The sequence below is a fragment of the Pinus tabuliformis genome, chromosome 3_2, assembly GCF_031772625.1.
Source record: "Pinus tabuliformis cultivar Carrire ecotype Pingquan chromosome 3_2, CPIR1, whole genome shotgun sequence".
NCBI classification, from domain to species: Eukaryota; Viridiplantae; Streptophyta; class Pinopsida; order Pinales; family Pinaceae; genus Pinus; species Pinus tabuliformis.
Window position 1 is genome coordinate 691025904 of NC_142302.1, and position 14636 is coordinate 691040539.

A 14636-nucleotide genomic window follows, 5' to 3' on the forward strand; every position below is an offset into this window, starting at 1 on the left:
CAAGGTTATTCTTATGGGGGAGGGCATGTTAAGGTCCATCCCTAACCCTCTTATTTATGTAATAGGTTCGAGTCATAGTTATAGTTAAGTAAAGAGACAATAAAGCCCATATTAATAATTGTAAGTGGTTGACCCACATTTAAAGAAGGGACCACAGTTAGTTGCAAATAGGCCATGGTATTAGATAGATGGTATTAATAAGAACCATGGTATTGACCCATGGTATTGCATGTAAGAATCCTATATAAAGGATAGAGATTCCCCTCAAGGAGCATCGTCTCTTATTTTGTACTTGAGCTCAGCTCTATTGGAGGTTGCCCACTCGAAGAGGCAAGTGAACATTGCTTTCCTTTTTTGAATAATAAAATACTTGCTGTTATTTCTTATTGTTCTATGTTCTGGGTATATTTCTTCTCATATTTGGTATTCTGGTATCTTCTCGGAGGTCAAGAGCATAACAACAATGACACAAAAAATATGTTGGGGAAATTATATGAATGATATATCACTCCGAATTAAATTATCAACCAGTGAATTGTAATCTGAAGAGTTGATACACCATATGTGCCAAAAATAGGGAATCTATCTAAGTGTCAAGTATAATGGAAAATATAGTAACTTAACACATACCAATCTTAATTTTCAAAATTTAAAATAAATCAAATCATTACTAATAACGCATACACTTTCATGCATTAACTATTGTAATTTGTACTAGTACCGGAAATCATTTAGTACAAGTACATGAAATCATTCAGTACAGGTACATGAAACTATTTATTACAGGTACAGGGAATTATGTACTCTAATACTAGTTCAAGAATTCTGATTGCTATCTAAAATGAAACAGGCCAATGAAATTTGAATAAGGGTAGGCTCTATACTACTACTGTTTAATCTACACAATGTTCAAAATTGAAAAATAACATTCACAACTCTATCTTATCAATTAAGAAACCTCTTTCTTATGAAAAATAAATCTAAGCCATATGAATTCCACACACATAACTAAAACATGAAATGTTAACAATCTTCAAAGCTCACACTTCTATGCCTATCCAATCACTCTTGCAACATTGGATCGATCTTTTAACCTATGAACTCAAACCACACATAGCTAGACCTATGAGAAACGATTAATTTTCTATGAGAATAAGTAAGGAATTTTTTTACAAAAAAGAGTAAATATTTGATTAAATTTCCAAAGAAATTAAGGACAACTATAACTTAGAGCACACTATTATTGAATGGAGTGCTAACTACAAAATAAAAAATAGGAATAAGCTCACCGGGATGGTTTTTGTGGGCCCTTGCCAAGAACAGCCTACATTGTATAAGAACTTACAGACTACTAAGATAAAATACAAAATATCATAATAGTTATATTTTCATTAATCTTCGAAAATTGAAATTACAAATTGTTCTTGAAAATATGTTAGGTCCCTATACTACTAGAGTAACCCCTTATTGTTATTAGTGCAACCCCCTTATTATATTGTTGTGCCGATGTAGTCTCCATATTGTTATTATTGTGCCTCGTAGAAGCCCACTATTTTTATTGTGGTGCCCTTACATTATTATTGTTATGTCGGCTATGATTATATTATGACCCCTTAGACTACTATATAAAACGAAGGTCTTGTCATTTGTATCATCAAAGAATTGTTCATTTCTGTAATGTAAAGGAGGTTTCCCCCTTGAAGAGTCTACTTTTTAAGTCACTGATCTATTTTTTCTATCTTTTTGTGAGCTAGTTCCATAACATTTGGTATCAGAGCTTTGGATTCTAGGGTTTCGCTGCTCCAAACTGGTCATCATAGCATTTTAGATATAACATTTTTTCTATGAAGTTTTAGAAGCTAAAAAAAAACCATTTGAGAAGAAATCATTCTGAACCTCGGGTCTGAATTTCAAATCTTGTTTCTCTATATTTTTGGAGATATAGTCCAAGACATTTAGGGTGTCTGCAGGCTCCCGAATTACATCCCAAACATGAGACCTGGGGAAAATAGTCATAACTTTCTCTATGAGCATCAGATTGAAATTTTTTAAGAAACTACAGAAAGAGGACAGACTGTAATTTTCTATGTATTGGCTTTAGGTCCAAAGGTTAAAGCAGTAACACGTGGCACTTCGTACAAGTTCGCTCTATTGAAACAATATATAAGCATGTCATCTTGGGAGATTGGGCATAACTCTTTCTTGGATAATCCAATTTCGATTAGACTAGTGGCATTGGAAAGAGGACACTGATGGATACTACAAGTCCCAATTTCAGACCTTTGAGATCCTAAATTTCATAGATATAACAGATTCAAGATCGAGCTGCTAAAATAAAGAAAAATAATGACTCAAATCAAGAAAACAGAAACACCCAGTAAGAAAAATTGGAAGGAGGATTTGAAGAATGTGATTGAAGCTAAGATAAATAGTTTTATTTGTGCCATCAAATTTAATATCGACGGTAGGGAAGCTTAAGAAAGCCATGGAATATTTTAAGAAAGGCATGGAAGGTTTGAAAGAAGGTGGGACAAATATGCTACAAGAAAGGCCTCCTAATGACGGAAAGGTAGTAGAGGAAATTCATGAGGAGAAAAAAATAAATGTTAATAATGATTTCATAGAATCTAAAATTGGATTGAAGACCCACAATATTCCAAAGATCGATATGAGGAAGTTTGATTGCAAGGATCCCATAAAATGGATACTACAGATGGATAAATATTTTGATTTACATGATGTGCAATTGTTACAAGAGTTATGTATTGCATATTTATATCTAGAACCGAATCTATTTTTATGGTATAAAGGGATTTGTTCTCATAAACTACTTGTCACCTGGTAAATTTTCATGGAGGAAATAATAACACATTATGAGGATAGACAGAGCAACACCTTCTTTAGCCAATTGATAAATCTCAAACAAAAGATTCCAATGGCATAACACATCGAGGACTTCCAAAAAATGAATATAAGGTTAAGTGATATTCTAGAGTAGTGTAGGATTTATGTGTTCATAGGGACTTTAAAGGATAACATTCAACATGAGGTTCACCTTTGGGAAGCTGATTCATTGGAGAAGGCATATAAGTTGGTAAGAAAAATTGAAAGAAAACTTATGGAAAAAAGGAAGCCTACCACTCATAACTTTAAATATGGAAGTGTTGTTGCTCCTAGCCTTTAACCACCTACAAGGTTGAGACCACAACAATTGGAAAAAAAAATAGAAAAAGGGCTTTGTTACAATTGTGAAAGAAAATACACTAAAGGCCATAAGTGTGCTAAGAAGAAATTAATTTACATAGATGGGGAAGAGGAGCAAGAAAAGGAATAAGAAACGTCAAAATAAGAGGATATAAACGAGGAAGCAATCCCACAGAAAGAAGAAAATTAATCTAACCACATCTTGTAAAGCATTGAAAGGAATTACCACTCCTCAAACTCTCAAGATAGAATGGCATATCAAGAAGAAAAAGGTAACAGTGTTGATCAATTAGGCTAGTACACATAATTTTATTCATTGTAAGATAGCTAAGGAATTGAATTTCTTCCTATATCCAAAACCAGAGTGTCAAGTAATGGTTGCAAATGGAGGAACCATAAATTTCTCTGGAAAGTGCCATAATATCAAGCTATCCATGGGAGAATATGTCTTGAATAGTCCAATTCTTTCCATTCCAATGCGTGGTGTGGATTTTGTACTAGAAGTTCAATGGATACAACCTTTGGGCATGATAGCTTTTAATTTTCAAGAACTTTTCTTGAAATTTTTTTGGCAAGGAAAGGCGGTTGAATTAAGGGGTATCGAAGGGAAACCGGGAAATATAATCAGTTCTAACATGATGGAAAAGCTTCTAAAGAAATAACAACAAGGAGAAATTGCACAATTATGTTCACTAAAGGTACCCACATCGAAATCATCTATTTCTCTAGATCTCCAAAAAGTTATGGATAATCGTTCCAAGGTATTTTAGACTCTCAAAGGCCTCCTACCTATTCCTGATCATGATCATGCTATTCATTTGATTCCAGGATGTGTTCCCCCAAACATCAAGCCCTACAGATATCCATATGCTGAAAAGAGGGAAATTGAATGTATGGTTGCATAAATTCTAGAGGTTGGTATAATTCAACCTAGTCAATGTTCTTTCTCTACTCCGGTGGTATTGGTACACAAGAAGGATGGATCATGGTGCATGTGTCCATGTTATAGGGAGATCAAAAAGATTACTATTAAAGATAACTTTCCCATTCCTGTCATTGATGAAATATTGGAAGAATTACATGGAGAAATTTACTTCACCAAGTTGGATCTTCATTCAGGATATCATCAAATTAGAATGAAGATTGAATACATTCCAAAAACAACATTTAGAACTCATGAGGGTGATTATGAATTTTTGGTCATGCCTTTTGCCGTTACCAATGCACCTTCTACATTTCAAGGTTTGATGAATTCCATTTTCAACTCTTAGGAAATTTGTGTTACTATTTTTTGATAATATACTAATCTACATCAAGTCTTGGAAGGATCATGTTCAACATGTTGACAGGGTGCTCAAACTATGGGAGGAGAAACAATTATGTGCAAAAAGCTCCAATTGTTTCTTTGGAGTACAAGAGGTGCAATATTTAGGTACTTAGTTAACTCATAGCTCATCTTATCATCCTGAATTTGATGGGAAAACTGTGATAGTGAACAAATGTTTGGAAGATATCTTCATTGCTTTGTATCTGATAAACAGACCCAATGATTCAAGTGGTTTCCTCTCACTAAAAGATGGTATAACACTTCCTTCCATACTGGAGAAAAAATGACCCCAATTATGGCACTTTATGGATTTCATCCACCATACATCACATCATATTTAAAAGAAAATTCTAAGGTTCAAGTAGTGGAGGATCACATCGATCATCAACAAAAAGTTCTCAAACTCTTAAAGGATAACCAAGGATAACCTCACTTTGGTGTAGAATAGACTGAAATAACATGCAGATCAACATCGCTGCGAAAGAACTTTTGATGTAGGTGATTGGATATTTCTGTGACTACAACCATACAAACAAATGTCCCTTAAGCAAGCTAACATGGATAATAAATTATCGCCAAAGTATTATGATTCGTACAAGCTGTTACAAAAGATTGGTACTATGGCATACAAATTGTAGCTTCATGCATCTTCTCGAGTGCACCAAGTTTTCCATGTTTCATCCTTGAAGAAGGTTATAGGCGAGAAGCTTCCAGTTCAAAAAATATTGTCGGAACTTGATGAGGAAGGAAAAATAATATTGGAACCTCAAGAAATCATGGAAATAAGAACCTGAGCACTACAAAATTGATCAATTTAAGAGTATCTCATCAAGTGCAAGAACTTGCTTGCTAAAGATTCCACATGGGAGGATGAGAATTTTATATAGAAGCATCTAGAACACTGAAGCATTGAGGACAACAATTTTTTAAGGAGAGGGGCATTTTAGGTCCCTATACTACTAGTGTAACCCCTTATTGATATTAGTGAAATGCCCTTATTATATTGATGTGCCCATATAGTCCCCATATTGTTATTATTGTGCCTCATAGAAGCCCACTATTGTTATTGTTGTGCCCTTACATTATTATTGTTATGTCGGATCTTATTATATTATTACCCCTTAGACTCCTATATATAAAAAGGAAGTCTTCTCATTTGTATCATCCAAGAATTTTTCATTTGTGTAATGTAAAGGAGGTTTCCCCCTCGAAGAGGTTGATTTTTAAGTCGTTGATCTATCTTTTCTATCTTTTTTTGAGCTGGTTGCATAACAAAATATTTAACACTATAACTAAGGATTACATACACATACACAACATGAACTCTCTATTTCTATTACTCAATCAACTTTCCATCTGATGATCCTCTTCACCATCTTCAGCCCCTCTTTAAATAGAGAATTGACCTGAGATGCAAAGATATCGAATGCATATCTTCGAGAAGGTTTCCTTGGTATTTACGTCCATGGTTTCATAAAAATAAAAACATATTATTACAATATTATTATATCACTTAGAATATATAAGAAGATGTTTTAATCAAAAACTGTATGCTTAATTTGATCACTGCAGGTACGTGGTCTCCAACAGTCGTGGTACTAGAATGTTCTAGTACTCTGTTACAGGTACCAGAAGTGATCTATGGTGTAGGTATTGGGCAAAAAATTAGTGCAGTACCAGTCAATGATTGCGTGGTATAGGAATGCTTCCAACTGTATTATTTGATGCAGGCTAGTCATCACTGAGATCCTTGTCTAATAAACTCATGATAGTCCAATTAGATACTTAGAGAAACAAAATAATTATTCTAGCTACTAAGAAATAATAAAATTATGATTAAAAATTATTTATAGCTCATCTACACTAGAAATCTAGTAAATTATAGCTCAAGGTGTACTTACAGGAATATTTATGGATTTCCAAGGTAGAAATAGGTGTAAGAGTGGAAACATTAGATGACTTCAAGCATCAAATTGGAGGCTCAATAGGGACTTTGCAAATCATAAATTCTTTAGATTACAAAACTCATTCCTACTACTTGGTTTTGTTTTTATTCTCTCCCCCCCCCCACAACACACCCCCCCACCCCAAAAAAAAAATCATAGTATGACCTTAAATGGCTCTTGGAGGTGAGTGCAACTCACCATAAATTTCAAATTGTGATTAATATTTGAATACCATTAATGAAACTACATTACAACTAAAGATACCCCCAATCAGTCCACGGGTCTAAAATTGATTTATTTGAGGATACTTAGAGGTAAAATTTTGTTTAGTAAATGTCAATGGAAGATTTGAAAAATGGATCAAATTATTCAAAACACTCACTCAAGAAATCACGTGTAGTGTAATGACATGGGCCTTGGAAAAACACAAATTCTTGAACTTACATCACTTGTTTCTGCTACTTAGTTTTCTTTTTATACCCCTGAAGAAAATTCACAATATATCTCTAAATGGATCTTGGAAGTGAGTTGCAACTCACCATAAAATTCAAACCAAGAATTAAATGGGAAAACCATCAGTTCCATTGAACTCTTTGCACTAAGTTAAAACTATGAACAAACCCTCCCCCTTAATTCCATAAGTTGAAAATTTATTTGTTTGAGGATATTCAGATATATTTTTTATTCAATAAAGATCAAAGTAAAATTTTCACAAGTGGTTTTATTTTGCAATATGATCACTCAAGCAAATAGCAATAGTGTGCTCTCATGGGCCTTGGATAAACACAAATTATTTATTTTATGAAATTTGCTTCTACTACTTGGCTTGATTTTAATACCCGTACAAAAAAATTGCATGTCCTTAGATGGATCTTAATTAGAAGTGAGTTGCAACTCGATATAAAATGCAAATCAAGACTCAAATGGTAAAATCATTTGTTATCATGAGAAAATTGTACACTCATATGTATGCACTAGAAGAGACTAAGAGTCATTTACCAACACACACATATGTTACATTTTTAGATGAAAGGATGATAATGATGAAAAAATCCAAAGGTTTCCTAAGGTTCACTTAAAAAATTGACTTGCGTGGGCGTACCATTGCTGGAAATTAATGACCATGCAATTTTTTCTTCGATATTCGTGTGCATCTTGAAAATACCAATCAGCACCTCGAGCCATGAACTTGCTTAATAAACACTTGAACTCTTGACATGATGGGCTAACCATTCGAGCATTGAGCCCCAAGAAGCCTTAATGGCAAGAATATGGTATCTCTCATCTCATTTATGAGGCAAACAACCACATTGATGAGCCAAAGGAGGGAAGGATTGTCCAAAATTTCTGTAAATACAAGTTCCCGAAGAGCTGAAAACAAGAAGAAGTAGTGCATTGTTACACTACCAAAATTTCTCCCAAGCAATCTAACATAACATTGTGAAAATAATTCCATCAATGTAGAGAGTTTTAAATTCTTTTTGAAGAGAGAAAGAGCTTGTAAAAGAGATTGAGAAAGAAAAATCCTTGTTGAGAGCTTTTTAGCACAATTTCTCAAAGAACTCTCCTCGATTTTCTTTGCTTCACAATCTTATTTGTGTGTTATTTAGTGTAGTTTTAATTTAGTTTTTTTCATGCATTGTTTGCATTAATTTCAATTCTTTGTTGGTTATTGTTTAAGCACTAACATCATCCAATTATTATACATATGCTCCTTGTAGGTAACAACTAATTGTAAGGAAGGTGTTTTTGGAATAATCAACAAACACACAAATATAAAATGGTGAATCCACTTGTTTCCTTTCTTTGATCCAATTGGTTGTTTTGTAGGAACTTTCTCTCTACTTCTTTACTTCATTTAGCTTTTGTAATTTTTCTGGAATTTTGCAAGCCCACTACGACCTATTCTTTGTTAATGAAGAACTTGCAATTAAATTTTTGAGTCGGTCGTGTGACTTTTTCCATAGACAAATGCGCTAGTGATTCATTTGTGCAATACATAACCCATGCGATACACATAAAGCTAAAAAACCCATTGTAATTTCTATTTCCTGAGTGTTTTTGCATCCATTACTGAAATGCTTGCACTCCTGCAATTTTTTATAGATTATATAGCCTTCTTAATTGATTTCCTAACCACTATTAGTAGAACAATTGCTTTTTTCTTAACTTTGAAAATTTGCAACCCAGAAATCTTAATTAGGAGGAAAGTAAGTGGCCATAATCCACATATCTTTTCAAATTATTTTTCTCATTTCAGCAGCTTAATTAGGAGGAAAGTAAGTAACTATAATACACATATATTTTCAACCTATTTATCTCATTTCAACCTAGATTAATTAGGTAGAAATTAAGTGGCCCTAATCCATATATCTTTTCAACTTTTTTTTCTCATTTGACAACTCACATCACATAATTTAACTATGATAAAAGTAAGTGGCCTTAAATCCACATATCTTTTTTACTAACCAAAGATCGTTTCTTCATTTTCAAATTACTATCAATACTAGGATTGGGTGTTAGTAAAGAAATGAAGTAGCTCCTTCTTACCTTGTGTCCTTGTGATGATCTTTTGGTTGCATATGAAATCTTTCTAAAAGCACTTAGTTTCCATCTCCCTATATGCTCACATAGTGTAATTAGGAAGTAAGTAAGTGGCCCATCATCCACGCATTATTTCTTTTCTTGTAAGGTAAAAATCATAACATAGTGCAAATAGGGGAGTTTGTAAAGTATCCTTGCATATCCACATCAATCCACACTTTGTATTCTTTTTATATCACTTGCACACTCTTTGTAATACACACACTAAGTTATTCTAAACTGTGTATAAAGGGTATCAACTTTCCAAAGATTTGGTACTTAGTTTATTCTAGATTAGATTTTTCACACCCTAGGTCAATAAATGCCCTTTAAAAGCAACCATAACTTGAGCACAATAAATTCCCCATAGGGTCCACAAGATAATTCATAGTTCAAGTTAGGACCACGGGGGTAGGCAACACATAAATCATCATTTGTTATTCTACATTTTGAAAAATAGAAGTTGTCTTATAGGGTGAACGCAACTCTCCATAAGGCTATCTCATTTGTTGGTCCATGGCTACACATTGTTGACTGACTAGCAAGAAGCTCAAGACCCAGCCACCCCTATAGGGGACAAAGGTAACCTTAGTGGCAAAATCTTAGGGCATATATCCCTTATTTTCACCAAAAAATGATCACCTAGCCATTTCTAACTAGGTGGATCCACATACACTATGTAGGATTAATTTTACCATAGTAAAATCACTTTCACTGTGGAAAATAATTTAGTAAACCACTGTTATTAAATTATTTTCTCATTAAAAAAAAAAGAGCATGAGAATAATTGAATAAATAATTATTTATTTAATTTTCTCTAGGAATAGTTATTAAATCATTGTTCAATAATTATTCATTGTCACATGTGATCAAATGTCCTAGGAATAATTAAATAAATCACTATTTAATAATTATTTCAATTTTACACCATTCTTAATCCTCACGAAATAATTAATAAATCATTTTATTTGTTAATTATTTCTAAATAAATATATTTGACCATTTTAAATACATTTTCCCTCTCCAAAAAATATAATAAAGCATTCCTAGCAGTTAGATCTTGATTTGGTTAATATTATTTTATTATTCTCCATTTTCTATATTAACTAATTACTTTGTTATAAATAGGATGGTTTTCCATTCATTCTTCACCGTGATCATTATCATCATCATCATTATCGTTTCTTTTGTTTTGAGCTCCAATTTGAGTTCTCCACATCGTTTTGGGTATTTCACACATTAAGAGAGAAGATCAATTATAAAAGCATCAACGACATCAAAGGAGCCATCCCACGGAGGGAGATTTGTAGACCCTTTTTGTAGATCTCCTTCACGAGGTGTTTTCAATAAGGAATTTATTCAATTAAAGTATATCCATTTGGGTTATTGCATCGAATATCTTTACCATTTTTTCTATTCTGGATCGTATATGATTTTGTCGCAGGTTTTTCACTTTTTATTGTAGGTCTGAGTCATAAGAAGGCATCAAATTTTTGTTAGTGTCAATTTTCACCTAATGACTTAAGTGAAGTGCTTTTGGTACACCTATGTTATGTCAACTTTCACATATGTGGTTCACCATAAGATGTTCTTTCCCCACAATGAAAAGATCATGATCATTGACTAGTTGAAGTACTATGATCCCAAAGCCCAGACTTCTCCTCATACCATCATCTCTTCCATGACTGACAATAATACTATCTCGTCCCTCACTAATTCTTATCCTGGAGTCAATAAATATTCCACTCTACTTGGTGCTTATTATGGTCCACCACCTACTCATTTTGAGCCTAGCTCATCCAGTGTTTTATTTCTCCAAGCATCACAAGCCTCCCACAAATAGTCTGGTATGCCTTCACAATAGACAACACATCCACAGCCTATTGTTCCTAACCCAACCCAACCTTTTGGTACTACTACTCAAGTATCACTTCCTTCTACTAGTATCTCTCCTAATCCTTTTCCACCCAAAACCATTCCCCCAGGCCTTAACCATCTCAGAGTAGTTCCTCCAAGCCATTACCCTTCTAGTCAAATATCGTTCTTATTCCCACCTCCTGGAATTTATTCTAAACCTATCATGGCCACATTGAGTTTTCCTAACATTACCCTAGGGATAAAAATATGGTACATTGATCCTCCCTAAAACACCCCTCCCAATCAACTTAAACCTTACACTGCTTTGTCCCCAGTCCAACCTGTTATTCCTACCCCAACCTTCACTTCAATTGAATAGAAACCTCAGCATAACCCTACTCCTATTGTGAAAGCATCTAGCGAGAGGAGAAAAGGCCAGAAAAGGGGAACCAAATACAAGGTACCCCCAGCAACTGCAGCTCCTCCTAAGCTGCCAAATCTTATTCCTCCATGTGCTTTGTGTGACGTTATTGATCATGCCACTAATAATTATCCTAAGCTCCCTCATGTCAAGAATGTGGTCTTTGATACTTTCCCTCATTCTAACATTCCTAAGGTCCATGTTACCTTACCTGAGTTATCTAGGAAGAAAATATTATTACGGATGAATCAACCATGTGCTTTGTGCGACAATTATGGCCATTATTCTCATCGTTGTCCATGTCTCAAAGATTGTTGTGATACACTCCAAGTGATTCGTGAATTATATGTTGCTCATATTGAGTCCATCTCTCATCTATTAGTGGATTCTGATCCCACTCCTAAACCAAAACAGGAGGTCTCTCAAACACACATTTTGACCCCCCCTTAATGTCGAGATGATGGATAGCACCGCTACCATTCTGTACCTGTCGTCGTCCATGAGATCAATGCATTGGAACTCCCTCGATGTCTCCTATTGTGATTTTTTAAAACCTTCTTCGACGAGCACCCTAGTCTTAACATAGGTAGATATTCCATCTACTTGTCATATGCCTCCCAACCTTGACGATGCATATGTGAACCTTGTCTCTCATGAAGATGCCTCATGTAACTCTTCTCCATCATGTGGTCCCTCTTCCTCCAGTCAACCCATCTTCCATTCTAATAAAGACATCATGGAAGCTATGACCACTCCTGATTATCCTTGGGGTGAATTGCACCATCATGTGTACTTCCTTCCACAGCAAACCCATGACCAATATGTTTTGGAGTCAAAAAACTTCATTCATGGTGAAGTCAGTTGGTTTAGAAATCCCATTCATGCACTAGATTCTTTTGAAGAAGGAAAGATGGCTAACATTTCCCCCACAATCAAAATCAAAATTTTTGAATAAACTAGGGATCGAAGAAAATATTATCTTGGGGGCACAATGCACTCGAGAAGAAATTAATGGGTACACCAAGTTATTCAAGGAATTTCGTCATCTTTTTAGCTGGTATTATTCTAAAATACATGGACTTGATCCTATCATTGTTGAACACCACATCAATAGTTGACTTGATGCCATCCCTATCCTCCAAAAGCAAAGGCCTATCCATCCTTCCAAACATGAAGCTATCAAAGTTGAAATTCATAATATCAAGCATGCTTGTTTCATCTATGGCATTGAATACATCACCTGGATGTCAAATCATGTTATTGATCTTAAGAAACAAAGAACCATCCATCTTTGCATAGACTCCCGCGATCTGAACAAAGCTTGCCCCAAAGACAAATTCTTCACACCCTTCACAGAATAGCTCATAGATGAGTGTGCGAGGCATGACCTTCTATCCTTTATTGATAGATTCTCTGGATATAACTAGATACTTATTCATTATGTCGATTAGCTTAAAACCACCTTCACTAGTCCATGGGGAACCTTCAATTACAAAGTCATGCCTTTTAGTTTTCAGCGTTCCATGTCTTATTTTTTGCATGAATTAGCTCTTATTATCCTTACATATCTACATGATCTCCCTGCTCATTCCAAACTTTGGTTGCAGCACCTTCATGATTTGTATATCTTATCTCTTTCATGTTGCAAGTATAAAATTCACCTCAAACCTCTTAAGTGTGTCTTTTGCATTCATGTCGGCTGAATTTTTGGCTTCATTCTGTCCAAATATGGTATCAATATTGACCATATAAAACTTCAAGAAATTATTGAACTCCCTCCTCCTCGTACCCTTTGTTAGTTATAAATCCTCTAAGTGAAAGCTAACTTTCTTCACTAGTTTGTTCCTGACCATGTGTTGTAGCGGCTACAACCACCCTCCAAATTTTTTCCTTAGCCTGTTTTGGAGCCTCCCTACAAACCTTCACAACAGCTTGCATTGCTTCATCAAGTCCTCAAGCTTTAGTGTCTTTCTTTCTCAAAGGAAAACTGTCGATCACAATTTGATCTTTTCCCTTCACAGGCTACTCACCCGGACTTGGTCCAGCTACAGGTTGAGTAGCTTCATAGTGAAATTTGTGCATTTATGGAGGGAAACAAGATTTTCCCTCCAAGAATTGCACAATTCCCTAAGACAGCCTGCTGAGCTCCAAGATTGCGCAATCTTGCCAGCCAACCCTCCCAGCAGGATTTACGCAATTTTTCCCATCAAGAGGTTGTTTAGCTAAGAATTTGCACCAATCTGGGTAGCAATCAACTGTTGGGCCCAAAAATTGCGCAATCCCCTTCAGTAGTAAGCCCAACTTACATTCAGGAATGTACATTTTTCTACAGCCGTCGAGCAATCTCTTGCATGTACAGTTAAGTTAACTGGTTCCCTCTCGGACTGAGAAAAACACACTTGCATGCATGGGTTGTTTCTCCCAAGACAACATGCAAAGGAATCCCCTGTTTCAGGGATATATATTTAGCAGTTAGAGGTTACATGCAAGGAATGATTCAGAAACCTCCCTCCAAGTGTCACTTCCCCTAGATTTGTGGCACCCACGTCATAACCTCGATGTGTCAAAACTCTTCAACCAGACACTACAAAGCTCATTCCTCACATCAACCTTGTAGATCTAACATCCCACATCACATCTAGGAGTAGTCGGCACATTCAACTTAGCTATTTTGGTCTAAGCTCGCTTCCCATGCCTTGTGCTACATTTCTGTCGCTTTTTGGGTTTTCGCCTGTATGAGTACTATTTTCTTGATTTTTATGAATGCTTTCTATCGTTTACGTGTATACTAGCTTATCCTAGCTCTGTCTTAACTTTCATTTCTATCTCACTGCTGTCACATGCATGAAACTATTTTGCATGGATGTTTACCCAACCAGCGAATGACCTCATCCACATGCACGTTGATCTATTTTCTCTATATTCCATTCATGTTTTGCATGCATTGTTTATCACTTCTGCTATCACTTAGTGTCGCCATGCATTTCATCGACTTACTTGCTTTTAGTTGCTCGTCAGTGATTCAAGCCAACCTTGGCCCTGTCTCTTCTTTCAAAAAGGCTACATTGCACAATCTGGCAAAGGAAGGCTCACCTTCCTCTCTAGATTTATGCATTCTAGCCCAACACTACCCTCCTGGACTAAATTGTGCATTTCTGGAGGTCAGTGACTACTTGACCAAAAAAATTGCACAAATTTTTCCGTGGCCCAACAGTCTTTCCCAGCTAGAATTGTGAATTGCACAATCCTAGCAGCCATCTGCCCAAATTGACTATGCATTGCACAGTTCTAGAAGTCA